Source organism: Ranitomeya variabilis, chromosome 6 (assembly GCF_051348905.1).
Source record: "Ranitomeya variabilis isolate aRanVar5 chromosome 6, aRanVar5.hap1, whole genome shotgun sequence".
Taxonomy (NCBI): Eukaryota; Metazoa; Chordata; class Amphibia; order Anura; family Dendrobatidae; genus Ranitomeya; species Ranitomeya variabilis.
In genome coordinates, this window is record NC_135237.1 from 512,153,363 (window position 1) to 512,167,937 (window position 14,575).

The window sequence follows — 14,575 nt, forward strand, 5'->3', positions numbered from 1 at the left end:
CAGGCTCTGTGGCAGCCTCTCATTGGTCCTTCTAGGAAGGTCTTGTACTTGCTGCAGCTATATAAGGTTCGCATGGCCGCACGGCCATGCGCTAGTATCAATGCAAGTTATGTGTTTTGCGCCAATGTGGTCACGCTTGTGTGGATTCAGGGACCCGGTTGAAATAAGCCACCTAGAACACCGGCTCCTCCGGTGAGGAGATTGTGTGTATGGTTTCAGGGCCCTGGCTGAAATAAGCCACCTAGAATACCGGCTCCTCCGGTGAGGAGATTGTATGTTTGCCTCCTTGACTGCGTGACCACAAGCCGCTTTCCACTCAGCAGTTACTGTGTATTCCTGTGGAGTTTAACAGGACACAGCTCTTTATTTGTAGCGACTCTGTGAAGCAACAGAGATCGCTTCTACCGCCATATAGTGCCGCCGTTTGCCAGCAGCAGGTTCTTTTCCTGCACGGTGGACCCCGGGCTGCGAACGCACCAAATAACATCTGTATATTTACTCGGTGTGTTCCGCCAGCCCTAACATGGTGTCTGCAAGCTATTCCAGCTAAAATTACATTCCAGAAATATAGAAAGTATTGGCCACGGCACTCAGGGATTCTTGGGAGGTGCTCAAGTAGGGGATCCAACCCGTAGTAGCAAATATAATAATTCTTGGCACTCAGGAGAAATTTGTAGAATGATTCAAATTTTTTTTTTTTTTTTTTTTTTTTTTTAGAATGATTCAAAAAGTAGATTTTTATTCTAGTGCATCCAGCTCAACATATAAACGTTTTCGGTCTCGACAACTGAGACCTTCATCAGATATGGTTGTCAAATGCTGTAATGTATATACAAAAGAGATGAGAGAAATATTTTTTAAAAAAAGAAAATACTGTTTGCACAATTATACAAAAACAAAATGATGAATAATATGATCCATATTATACTAAACAAAATGACGGTCTGCATACAAATATCGATAGTAGCATGCAGCGCAGAAGGCAGAAAAAGGTGGATCCGGCCTGAATCAGCGTGCGTTGTGAGTCCTGTTCAACAGAGTGCTGGAGAGTGTACACATGTTAAGGATATACTAGGTAGGAGAGAAAATAAACATGGGTAACATGGAACAGGTAGCATAAGTAGACATCGGGATGTGATCTGGTGATGGATATGATAAGATATAAAGCACACACTGTCCTAGGTAAAGGATACGGGAAGTGGACCAACCTCCACTAGTAGGTGTAGGGCTACGCACAGTGAGCTATCTGTAAACATGAAAGAAATTATACGCATCAGAGTGTACATGGTAGACAAGACAAGAAGGACAAACCATGAGGATGGCACAGTGACGGAACACGAGATAACCTGTGGAATGCATGCCATGATGACTAACGGGGTGACCACCCTAAAACCAGATTGCTGCTGAGTGATAAACGGGCACCCATGGTCCAGGGAAGTTTACCTGGAGGACACTGGTAGTGTGTATGAGTCACACACTGTGTGTGTAGCCGAGGAGCGGGAGAGCAATGCGTCTGTGAATGCAAAGATATGGGACCGTGTGAGGCAGCTTTAAGGGTACCACAGGAGGCTATCATGGGCCTGGAAGTCAGTCATACCTGAAAGCACTGGACGGCAGTATAGGCGCTTGTGGTAATGCGAGATACTCGCAAAGTGAGGAGCGCTGTGGACAGAAGTTATGAGCAGGGGGGTTAAATAGGACTAAAGCCAACGTGGATAAAGGCCAAGCCAGCGGGGAGCTGGAACCGGTTATGGTATTACCTGGATGTTGCCGCTGTCAGGGGTGGAGAGGACGCTGTGCTGCTGTGCAGGAGGGAGCTCCCGGGGCTGCTAGGGGAAGCGCAGCACTTCCGGGTATAAGAGCACACAGGGAAGAGTCACCTGACGTGTGACGTCATCAGGTCATGTGATCGGAGAGGCCGGCTCATGCGCAGAGGAGCTGAGGGGCTAACAGGGAATCAGCACAGGGAACCGACAGCGCTTGTATGGCAAGCTCAAGGGGACACAGTGAATGAATGTAACGCTGCATTGCAGCATATAGAGAAGGCTAAATGATGGGAACAGTAGTGTGAACTAGACTATCAAAAGGCTATCTGGTATGGGTCACCCCGATTATATAGAGACATGATTAACCCTCTATATAAAGGCATACAGTGCATACTATACCGTGTGCAGTGTTACGTGCGAGAGGTGCGTTTAACGGTTCTGTGGAGAGAAACAAAAAAGGAGCACAAGTTAAAGACATCCATACTAGCTACAATGTTACATTATACAAAACAGTGTTAAAATACATATGAAATAAATGATAACATATGTGTACGATATTACAAAAATGCCGAGACGTCGTAGTCTCTATTGAGTCCCTTTGGTTCTAAGGTCTGCAGGGAGTAAATCCAGTAAGCCTCCCTTTTGAGAAGTAAACTAACGCGGCTTTGGCCCCTTCTTGGAGTATCTACCTGTTCCAGGACTTGAAAACGGAGCTGCGAGATATTGTGATTTTGTTTAGAAAAATGGTAGGGGAGGGGTAGATGTGTCTTGTTGCAACGGATTGTAGATTTGTGTTGAGACACTCTGTCTCTAATTGGCTGTGTGGTTTCACCCACATATGCCAACCCACAGGGGCATTTGATGATATATATCACATGTGTGGATTCGCAGGTAAAGAAACCTTTTATGGGAATGGCCTTGCCCGTCTGGGGGTGAGAGACTGACGGACCCCTCTGGACATTGCTACATTGTTGGCAACTAAGGCACGGGAATGTACCTTGTTTCTGGGTTTGTAAGAACAATTGTTTGGGCACCCTGATGTTAGAGCCAATGTCCGCTTTGACCAGCCTATCCCTAAGATTTCTAGCTCGTTTGTAGCAGGGCATGAAAGGTGCTCCAAATTCTGGAATACCAGGATAGCTTTTTGTCAGGATACTCCAGTGTCTCCTGATGGTAGACTGAACCATATTGGAGAAGGGATGAAATGTGGAGACAAAAGGGATTCTCTTGCGGTTATCTTTGGGTCTAACCACTGAGGTATTACGTTGGGCCTCTGTGAGGATGTGTTGTGGATACCCCCGATTGGAGAATTTTTGTTCCATCTCACCTAGTCTAGTTTTCTTGATCTTGTCATCTGAGACAATCCTTTCAACCCTGTGGAATTGGGACTTCGGGATGGAATTTTTTATGGAAGGTGGATGGCAACTGGTGAAGTACAGGAGGCCGTTACGGTCCGTTGGCTTGGTGTATAAATCAATAGAAAGGCGGCCGTCCCTTTCCTTGTAGATAAGGGTATCTAGAAAGCTAATTTTAGAGTTGTCATGTTGTAAAGTGAAACCGAGTTCGGGCCAGATACTATTGATGTGTTGATCAAAGATTATTAACGACTCAAGAGGACCGTCCCACACGCAGAAAATGTCGTCGATGTATCTGCGCCATACCCTACAGTGGGAGGTGAATAGAGGATGTTCATACACAAAGTCATTTTCAAAGGCTGCCATGTATGCATTGGCGTAAGGGGGCGCTACGTTCGCGCCCATTGCAGTACCCTGTAGCTGGGCATAATATGAATCTTGGAACATGAAGTAATTGTCTCTCAGGACTAGATTTAACAGATCTGCACAGAAGTGGCGAATTTTAATGTCAACTTTATTGTCTAGCAGGAGCCTATCGGTAGCAGCCAGGCCTTTATCATGAACGATGGATGTGTAGAGACTATTCACGTCCCATGTGATTAGTAGGGAGGAGGGAGATATGGGGCCTAAGGTTTTTATGACTTGAATGAATTCACCAGTGTCCAAAAGAAAGGACCGGGTGGTTTTGACGAGTGGAGTGAGAATTTTCTCTAGGACTATGGACAGTGGCGAGAGTACAGAGTCTGTCAGGGACACAATGGGCCGACCTGGAGGTTTGGCTAGTCTTTTGTGTATTTTGGGTAGGATGTACAGGATGGGAGCTGGTTACTCTATCCCTTGCCAGTGGCAGACAGGCCCTGGGAGATGGTCGGAATGGACTTTGTGGTGGGTTTGCCCAAGTCTCGTGGCTGTACCATCATTTGGGTTATCACCGATCATTTTTCTAAAATGGTGCATTTGGTGCCGCTTCCACGGCTACCTTCTGCACGGGCCTTGGCAGCGTTGTTCATAAAACACATCTTCCGCCTACACGGTATGCCGGAAAAAATTGTCAGTGACCGGGGTCCCCAGTTTGCGTCTCGGTTCTGGAGAGAGCTTTGTCGTCTTCTCAGCATTGAGTTGAATCTCTCTTCCGCATATCATCCCGAGACGAATGGGTTGGTACAGAGGGCCAACCAGACTTTGGTCACATATCTGTGACATTTTGTCTCAGCCAGGCAGGATGACTGGGCTTCCCTGCTACCGTGGGTGGAGTTTGCACTGAACAACACCATAGCCGACTCCTCTGGACAAACCCCATTCCTCCTTAACTATGGTCAGCATCCGCGGGTACCTGTGCCTATGCCCGTGTCTTCCGCTGACTCCAGGGTGGCAGACTGGGCTGTGGAGGCACGGGATATTTGGGACCGCACTCAGAATACCAAGGAGAGAATGAGGTCCTCTGCCGATGCACATCGGCGCCCCGCTCCGACATTTGCTCCTGGCGATTTAGTGTGGCTCTCCGCCCGTAACATCAGGCTGCGAGTTGAGTCCACTAAGTTTGCACCTCGCTACTTGGGCCCTTTCAAGGTCCTCGAACAAGTTAACCCTGTGGTCTACTGTTTAGCCCTTCCACCACGCCTGGGTATCACCGACACCTTTCCTGTGTCCCTCTTGAAACCCGTATACATGTCTCGGTTTTCCGAGTCATCTGCCGGGACATCGGGTCCGTCTACAGACGATAACGATGTGAACGCTATTTGGGGGTGCAAGGTGGTACGTGGCAAAAAATTTTATTTGGTGGACTGGAAGGGTTATGGTCCTGAAGACAGGTCCTGGGAGCCTGCTGAGCACATTCGGGCTCCACAGCTCATTGCTGCCTTCAAGCGTAGCAAGGTCCAAGGGGGGGGCCCTAGGGGGGGTAATGTTAGGGTTCAAGTTCCCGCCTCTGCACAGGGGAATCTTGGGCCATCTCTGCTGCGGTCTCCCATTCTTCTCCTGCCACAGTGGAGCCTGCTCAGCAGAGACGTCTGTCCCAGCGTCTCGCTCAGTCTGATTCTGTGCAAAGGGTTAGTGCTGCTTTTCCAGCTTCTGCCATTGAAGACAGTGCTGGGCAGCGGCGAGCAGACGCTTTTGGGACAAAGTCCTGCTTTTCTCCTTCTGAGCATGCCCAGGGTAAGATCTCTCATTGGAGATCGAGGGTCACATGCTTGGATACTGCAGCAAAGCCCATTGGTTCTCCAGGAAGGTCCTGAAGGTGCTCAGGCTCTGTGGCAGCCTCTCATTGGTCCTTCTAGGAAGGTCTTGTACTTGCTGCAGCTATATAAGGTTCGCATGGCCGCACGGCCATGCGCTAGTATCAATGCAAGTTATGTGTTTTGCGCCAATGTGGTCACGCTTGTGTGGATTCAGGGACCCGGTTGAAATAAGCCACCTAGAACACCGGCTCCTCCGGTGAGGAGATTGTGTGTATGGTTTCAGGGCCCTGGCTGAAATAAGCCACCTAGAATACCGGCTCCTCCGGTGAGGAGATTGTATGTTTGCCTCCTTGACTGCGTGACCACAAGCCGCTTTCCGCTCAGCAGTTACTGTGTATTCCTGTGGAGTTTAACAGGACACAGCTCTTTATTTGTAGCGACTCTGTGAAGCAACAGAGATCGCTTCTACCGCCATATAGTGCCGCCGTTTGCCAGCAGCAGGTTCTTTTCCTGCACGGTGGACCCCGGGCTGCGAACGCACCAAATAACATCTGTATATTTACTCGGTGTGTTCCGCCAGCCCTAACATGGTGTCTGCAAGCTATTCCAGCTAAAATTACATTCCAAATACCAAATGTCACTTCTTCCCTTCTGAGCTCTACCATGTGTCCAAACAGAACTTTTTGACTACATATATCGGCATGCTAAAAAGAACGTGGGTAACAAATTTTGTGGTCCGCTTTTTATGTTACCTGTTAATTTGTGGCTAAAGCATAATTTTTGTGAAAAAAAAGACAATTTTCATTATGACTACCTTATGTTTTAAAATTCTGCATAGTACTAGTGTGATCAAAATGCTCACTATAACCCTGGAAAAAAATCCTTGACGGTTGTAGTTTCAAAAAAAAAAATAGGGTCACTTATGAGGGTTTTCTGCTATTTTGGTGCTTTAGGGGCCATATAAATACAACATGGTGCCTGCAATCTATTTCAGCCAAACTTGTGCTCCGAAATTCAAATGGTTCTCCTTCCCTTCTAAACCCTGCTGTGTGTTCAAACAGAACTTTTTGACTACATGTAGTGTATCATCATGCTCAGAATAAATTGATTAACAAACTTTGTGGTCCACTTTATCATGTTACCTTTGGGCATAAGTGAAAAATTTGGGGCTAAAGCCACATTTTCGTGAAAAAAATGAAACTTTTCAATATTACCACCTAATGTTATCATATTCTGTGTATTACATGTGTTTTCAAAATGCTCAATATAGCCCTTTATGAAATCCTTGAGGCGTGTAGTTTGCAAAATGGGGTAACTTGTGGGGGTTTTCTGGTGTTTGGGCACCTTAGGGGCCTTGCAAATGGAACATGGTGACCACAATCTATTTCAGCCAAATTTGTGTTCCAAAATTCAAATGGTTTTCCTTCACTTCCTAGCCCTACCGTTTGTCCAAACAGAGTTTTCAGGCCCCATGTGGGGTATCAGCACACTCATAGGAAACTAGGTAACAAATTGTAGGGTCTATTTTCATGTTCTATCCTTGCCAAAGTGAACAAATTGGGGCTAAAGCAACATTTTGCAGTAAAAATTTTTTAAAAAATTATTTCATTCGAATTTGCATTAATTCCTGAGAAGCATCTGAAGGGTTAAAACATTTCCTGACAGCAGTTTCAAAGTATTTGAGGGGTGTGGTTTTTAAAATGGTATCACTTTTGGGGAGCATTCAATATATAGTTCCCGCAAAGTCCATTTAAATCTGAATAGATCCCTAAAGAAACAGGTTTTGTTAATTAGTTAGACAAAATGAGAAATTGCTACTATACTTTGAACACTTCTAACATCCTAACAAAATAAAATGACTTTTGAAAATTGATGTGCATGTAAAGTAGACACATGAGAAATATTAATTATGAATTATTTTATACAGCATGACTAACTAGTTTAAGGATGTAAAGATTGAAAGTTTGAAAATTGCGAATTTTTCTAAATGTTCATCAAAATTCTGATATGTTTTGTGTTTACTTGTGAAAATATTGACCTAAATTTATCACTAACATAAAGTACAATGTGTCATGAAAAAAAAAATCTCAGAATCACTGGAATTCGTTGAAGCGGACCAGAGTTATTATTACATATCATGACACTGGTTAGATTTAAAAAATTTGCCTGGTCATTAATATTAAAATTACCTCGGTCATTATGGGGTTACAAATATTTCTTTATTGCATCAGTATTACACAGTATTGTAGTGATCTCATTAAAACGTGACCTTGAAAGTTTACCAAACCTATTGATTAAAGGCCCCATATACATTGATTTTTTGTTGATGTCCCAAAATATGTTTTTCAGTTGATGATGCAGCTTATGAATTTGTCGTTTGTCTGTTAGTCAAAATGAACTATCATTCCAGCTGAGAATATTTTGTTATGGTTAAAACCAAAGCCTATCTCTTTGAACTTTTAAGGGTTTGACCCTTTTCAGAAAAGTTTTTCCTATAAGTTCCATTGGTAGTGAAAAAACAAACTGAACTTTGCATACCCTGCCTGGGTCTAGCACTGATTCTCTGCAGTTGCCATCGATAGCAGCCAATCAGTGAGCTCCGTGGCTGACTACATTGACAGATCTGTGGAGCTTTGTAGTGTGTAGTGCTATTGACGTGATGTCAGCACTATCAACAGCAGTAGAGACTCAGCGATGAATCCGGGCAGATGGAATAAAGTATAGTTTGGTTTTTCACAACTAACAAAACTTACAGAAAAAACTTTTATGAAATTGTCAGCCCCTTTAACCCCTTAATCCCATATGACGTACTATCCCGTCGAGGTGGGGTGGGCCTTAATTCCCACCGACGGGATAGTACGTCATATGCGATCGGCTGCGCTCACGGGGGGAGCGCGGCCGATCGCGGCCGGGTGTCAGCTGACTATCACAGCTGACATCCGGCACTATGTGCCAGGAGCCGTCACGGACCGCCCCCGGCACATTAACCCCGGCACACTGCGATCAAACATGATTGCAGTGTTCCGGCGGTATAGGGAAGCATCGCACAGGGAGCCCCTTCCCTGCGTGCTTCCCTGAGACCCTCGGAGCAACGCGATGTGATCGCGCTGCTCCGAGCGTCTCTTACCTCCTCTCCCTGCAGTCCCCGGATCCAAAATGGCCACGGGGCTGCATCCGGGTCCTGCAGGGAGGTGGCTTACCAAGCGCCTGCTCAGTAAAGGCGCTGGTAAGCCAGGAGCGCTGTAAGTCAGATCGCCGATCTGACAGAGTACTGTGCAAACTGTCAGATCAGCGATCTGTGATGTCCCCCCCTGGGACAAAGTAAAGTAAAAAAAAAAAAATTCCACATGTGTAAAAAAAAAAAAAAAAAAAAAATTCCTAAATAAAGGAAAAAAAAAAAATTATTCCCATAAATACATTTCTTTATCTAAATAAAAAAAAACAATAAAAGTACACATATTTAGAATCGTCGCGTCCATAACGACCCAACCTATAAAACTGTCCCACTAGTCAACCCCTTCAGTGAACACCGTAAAATTTTTTTTTTAAAAAACGAGGCAGAAAACAACGCTTTATTATCATACCGCCGAACAAAAAGTGGAATAACACGAGATCAAAAAGACAGATATAAATAACCATGGTACCGCTGAAAACACCATCTTGTCCCGCAAAAAACGAACTGCCATACAGCATCATCAGCAAAATAATAAAAAAGTTATAGTTTTCAGAATAAAGCGATGCCAAAATAATTATTTTTTCTATAAAATAGTTTTTATCGTATAAAAGCGCCAAAACATAAAAAATGATATAAATGAGGTATCGCTGTAATCGTACTGACCCGAAGAATAAAACTGCTTTATCCATTTTACCAAACGCGGAATGGTATAAATGCCCCCCCAAAAGAAATTCATGAATAGCTGGTTTTTGGTCATTCTGCCTCACAAAAATCGGAATAAAAAGCGATCAAAAAATGCCACATGCCCGAAAATGTTACCAATAAAAACGTCAACTCGTCCCGCAAAAAACAAGACCTCACATGACTCTGTGGACCAAAATATGTAAAAATTATAGGTCTCAAAATGTGGAGACGCAAAAACTTTTTTGCTATAAAAAGCGTCTTTTAGTGTGTGCCAGCTGGCAATCATAAAAATCCGCTATAAAAAATGCTATAAAAGTAAATCAAACCCCCCCTTCATCACCCCCTTAGTTATAGAAAAATTATAAAATTAAGAAAATGTATTTATTTCCATTTTCCCATTAGGATTAGTGCTAGGGTAAGGGTTAGGGCTAGGGTTAGGGCTAGGGTTATGGCTAGGGCTAGGGTTAGGGCTAGGGTTAGGGCTAGGGTTAGGGTTAGGGTTAGGGTTAGGGCTAGGGTTAGGGTTGGGGCTAGGGTTGGAGCTAAAGTTAGGGTTAGGGTTGGGGCTAAAGTTAGGGTTAGGGCTAAAGTTAGGGTTAGGGTTGGGGCTAAAGTTAGGGTTAGGGTTGGGGCTAAAGTTAGGGTTGGGGCTAAAGTTAGGGTCAGGGTTTGGATTACTTTTAAGGTTGGGATTAGGGTTGGGATTAGAGTTAGGGGTGTGTCAGGGTTACGGGTGTCGTTAGGGTTACCGTTGGGATTAGGGTTAGGAGTGTGTTTGGATTAGGGTTTCAGTTAGAATTGGGGAGTTTCCACTGTATAGGCACATCAGGGACTCTCCAAACGCGACATGGCGTCCGATCTCAATTCCAGCCAATTCTGCATTGAAAAAGTAAAACAGTGCTCCTACACCCTTCCGAGCTCTCCCTTGCGCCCAAACAGAGGTTTACCCCAACATATGGGGTATCAGCGTACTTGGGACAAATTGGACAACAACTTTTGGGGTCCAAGTTCTCTTGTTACCCTTGGGAAAATAAAAATTTGGGGGGCTAAAAATCATTTTTGTGGGAAAAAAAATATTTTTTATTTTCATGGCTCTGCGTTGTAAACTGAAGTGAAACACTTGGGGGTTCAAAGTTCTCACAACACATCTAGATAAGTTCCTTGGGGGGTCTAGTTTCCAATATGGGGTCACTTGTGGGGGATTTCTACTGTTTAGGTGCATTAGGGGCTCTGCAAATGCAACATGATGCCTGCAGAGCAATCCATCTAAGTCTGCATTCCAAATGGCGCTCCTTCCCTTCCGAGCTCTGCCATGCACCCAAACGGTGGTTCCCCCCCACATATGGGATATCAGCGTACTCAGGAGAAATTGGACAACAAATTTGGGGTCCAATTTCTCCTGTTACCCTTGGGAAAATACAAAACTGAGGGCTTATAAATAACTTGTGTGGGAAAAGAAAAAGTTTTTTATTTTCACGGCTCTGCGTTATAAATTGTAATGAAACACTTGGGGGTTCAAAGTTCTCACAACACATCTAGATAAGTTCCTTGGGGGGTCTAGTTTCCAAAATGGTATCACTTGTGGGGGGTTTCTACTGTTTAGGTGCATTAGAGGCTCTGCAAATGCAACGTGACGCCTGCAGACTAATCCATCTGTCTGCATTCCAAATGGCGCTCCTTCCCTTCTGAGCTCTGCCATGCGCCCAAACGGTGGTTCCCCCCACATATGGGGTATCAGCGTACTCAGGACAAATTGGACAACAACTTTTAGGGTCCAATTTATCCTGTTACCCTTGTGAAAACACTTGGGGGTTCAAAGCTCTCAAAACACATCTAGATAAGTTCCTTAAGGGGTCTACTTTCCAAAATGGTGTCACTTGTGGGGGGTTTCAATGTTTAGGCACATGAGGGGCTCTCCAAACTCAACATGGTGTCCCATCTCAATTCCAGTCAATTTTGCATTGAAAAGTCAAATGGCGCTCCTTCCCTTCCGAGCTCTGCCATGCGCCCAAACAGTGGTTTACCCCCACATATGGGGTATCAGCGTACTCAGGACAAATTGTACAACAACTTTTGGGGTCCATTTTCTCCTGTTACCCTTGGTAAAATAAAACAAATTGGAGCTGAAATAAATTTTGTGTGAAAAAAAGTTAAATGTTCATTTTTATTTAAACATTCCAAAAATTCCTGTGAAACACCTGAAGGGTTAATAAACTTCTTGAATGTGGTTTTGAGCACCTTGAGGGGTGCAGTTTTTAGAATGGTGTCACACTTGGGTATTTTCTATCATATAGACCCCTCAAAATGACTTCAAATGAGATGTGGTCTCTAAAAAAAAATGGTGTTGTAAAAATGAGAAATTGCTGGTCAAATTTTAACCCTTATAACTCCCTAACGAAAAAAAATTTTGGTTCCAAAATTGTGCTGATGTAAAGTAGACATGTGGAAAATGTTACCTATTAAGTGTTTTGTGTGACATATCTCTGTGATTTAAGGGCATAAAAATTCAAAGTTGGAAAATTGCAAAATTTTCAAAATTTTTGCCAAATTTCTGTTTTTTTCACAAATAAACGCAAGTTATATCAAAGAAATTTTACCACTATCATGAAGTACAATATGTCACGAGAAAACATTGTCAGAATCGCCAAGATCAGTTGAAGCGTTCCAGAGTTATAACCTAATAAAGGGACAGTGGTCAGAATTGTAAAAATCGGCCCGGTCATTAACGTGCAAACCACCCTCGGGGCTTAAGGGGTTAATCTAATGTGTATGGGCTCCCTTAGGCACAACCAGTCAAGGATCTGTTATGTCTGAGAGCTCAGTGTCTGTCATCAAGGAAAAGAAAAGAAAGTTAAATATGTTATTTTTCAAGATACTCAATCCCTTTACACCTGAGAAATTAACCACTGATAGAAACTTAAGCTGGCCAAACACATTAGATAATGGTCCTCCATACCCTCTGAATTTGGTGGGATCAGCCAACTATCTGTGTGTATGGGATTCTTTTATTTCTCCCTCAATGGCAAATGTCAGAGAAAAGAACGGATGGGTATGGATTGGTTGTGTTGAATTGAATGTTTTGGATTTCAACATGTAAAATTCTTTGTTCTCAATGGAGATAAGCTGGGCTCTTGCAGATTCTTATTAACCTGTTGCCATTGTGATAACACGCGTGCCCATTGAGCTGAGCATCATTGGTTATAATGGAGTAGGCTAACAATTATTTCTAGCATTTGTCCCAGTTTATATCTATGTCCTCATTGAAATAAACATACATGCTGAGACTGTTTATAGGGGAATATGGAGAATTAGCTGAAACAGCTAACCAGAGCATATGGCCAGCTCAGGATGGGCACCGCGTCAAACCTAAATTCTCCATTGTGAGTGGTTCCAAGTAAACCAGATCATTTGGCTTTCTATTTTATCATAAGCCTTGAAGAATATCAACACATGCAAGCCTACACTATCTGATTTCACATCTGGGTTTATATTTCCTTATTGTCAAAATGACTAATGGTAAAAGTATGCAAAACACATAACTGTGAAGTGAATAACAGACCATGCGAAAGCACAAATGTGAGTGTAAAAGGTGGTGACAGTTGCAGGTGTGGGACGTAGGTGCCTTGATGTAATTTTGGTGGCTCTTTCTAAAGACTTCCAATGCAAATTGGATTAATGATGTCTGAACTCACTGATTTTGGCAGAACATCGAATGTGTATGAGGGTCCACACCAAATGATGTCAATGATGTTAAGGGAAGGACAGGGCATGTTGAGCTGCCCTGACAGATGATATAAGGAGAGGAAACGATGAGGCATGTTGAACTGACCCCAAGAGGTGATGTCAATGGACAAAGGGATTGGGCATGTCAAACTACAACGCCTTATTGTTTTGCTTCTGCTGGAGATAAGACACCACCACAGGTGATGATAAGCAAAGTACTGTGCTTTCCACATTGAAAACAAATGCACCCTCAGCTGAGTTGAAGGTGTATGTATTCAATGAGATAGCCATTGGCCAAGCTTGTGCTCCTAAGCATCGACAGGATCATTGCAGAGGACATTGAAGTCTGATGTCTGAGATTGCTGATATATGGTCCATACTGATCCTGCTGATGCTTTGGAGTGCCAACCACGTCAATTGACAAGAAATGAGATATGTTTTTAATAACAAACCACACATCGCAGCACTTGTCAGCGGAACTGACCGGCACTTACATCGCCAGAAGCAGAGGTGAGTGCAGACTGTGATCTGAACATGCGTGCTCAGATATCCTGTCAATCATTGAAAGAACTCTGCACCTCCACCAGTGACCTGATCTTCTAATGTCATCTGTTTCTGCTGTTCACTTTCAAAGTAACAGACAGCAAGCGGTACCTGCAGGACAGTAAAGGGTTATATGACCACACATACAGTAGAAGCATCAAAGGAAATAAAAGTATATTGGAAAAACAATTGTTAAAAAGAGTTAGGACTAGTGTTGAGCATTCCGATACCGCAAGTATCGGGTATCGGCCGATGTTTGCGGTATCGGAATTCCGATACCGAGTTCCGATATTTTTGTGATATCGGAAATCGGAAGTTCCCAGTGTATGGTTCCCAGGGTCTGGAGGAGAGGAGACTCTCCTTCAGGCCCTGGGATCCATATTTATGTAAAAAATAAAGAATAAAAATAAAAAATATGGATATACTCACCCCTCCGGCGGAGCCTGGACCTTAGCGGTGTAACCGGCAGCCTCCGTTCCTAAGAATGCAGTGAGTTTAGGACCTGCGATGATGTCGCGGCTTGTGATTGGTCGCGTGAGCGGTCACATGAGCGGTCACGCGACCAATCACAAGCCGCGACATCATCGAAGGTCCTTTACTCAGCATTCTTAGGAACGGAGGCAGACGCTTGGACCGGTGAGAGCCAGGGGCTGTCCGAGGGGTGAGTATATCAATATTTTTTATTTTTATTCTTTATTTTATACATGAATATGGATCCCAGGGCCTGAAGGAGAGTTACCTCTCCTTCAGACCCTGGGAACCATTCCGATATTTTGTGTCCCATTGATATGCATTGGTATCGGGTATCGGTATCGGTGATATCCGATACTTTTTGGGTATCGGCCGATCCAATCCGATACCGATACCTTTGCATATCGGAAAGTATCGCTCAACACTAGTTAGGACATATGAAAGGAGGTTTGAACTCAGCCTTAAATAGAGAGCGATGTCCTCTATCAGAGTCAGAAGAGGGTCACACATGGGACAGTGTCGGCAGGCAGGATGAGAGATCGGAATAGGTGATGGTCAGCAACAGCATGAGCAAAGGAAAAATTTGCCAAGCACAAGTTTAAAGCTAATGTACAGCCTATTTTTGTTCTAATTAAAGCTAGACACTGATAAATATTTGTTTCTAATCTGTTTTTTTTTAAT

General features: G+C 43.8%; 1 long non-coding RNA gene across 2 annotated transcripts; it reads right to left on the reverse strand.

Annotated features, from left to right (window-relative positions):
* Positions 1–862: 862 nt before the first annotated feature.
* Positions 863–1,754, reverse strand: LOC143781458 (uncharacterized). Of its 2 annotated transcripts, XR_013216719.1 has the most exons (4): positions 1,598–1,754; positions 1,444–1,513; positions 1,194–1,246; positions 863–1,042 (listed from the first exon to the last, which is right to left on the reverse strand). It is a non-coding gene; the product is annotated as an uncharacterized LOC143781458 (long non-coding RNA). The 2 variants fall into 2 exon arrangements; XR_013216718.1 differs by having other exon boundaries at positions 1,444–1,754.
* Between the last annotated feature and the right edge of the window lie 12,821 nt (positions 1,755–14,575).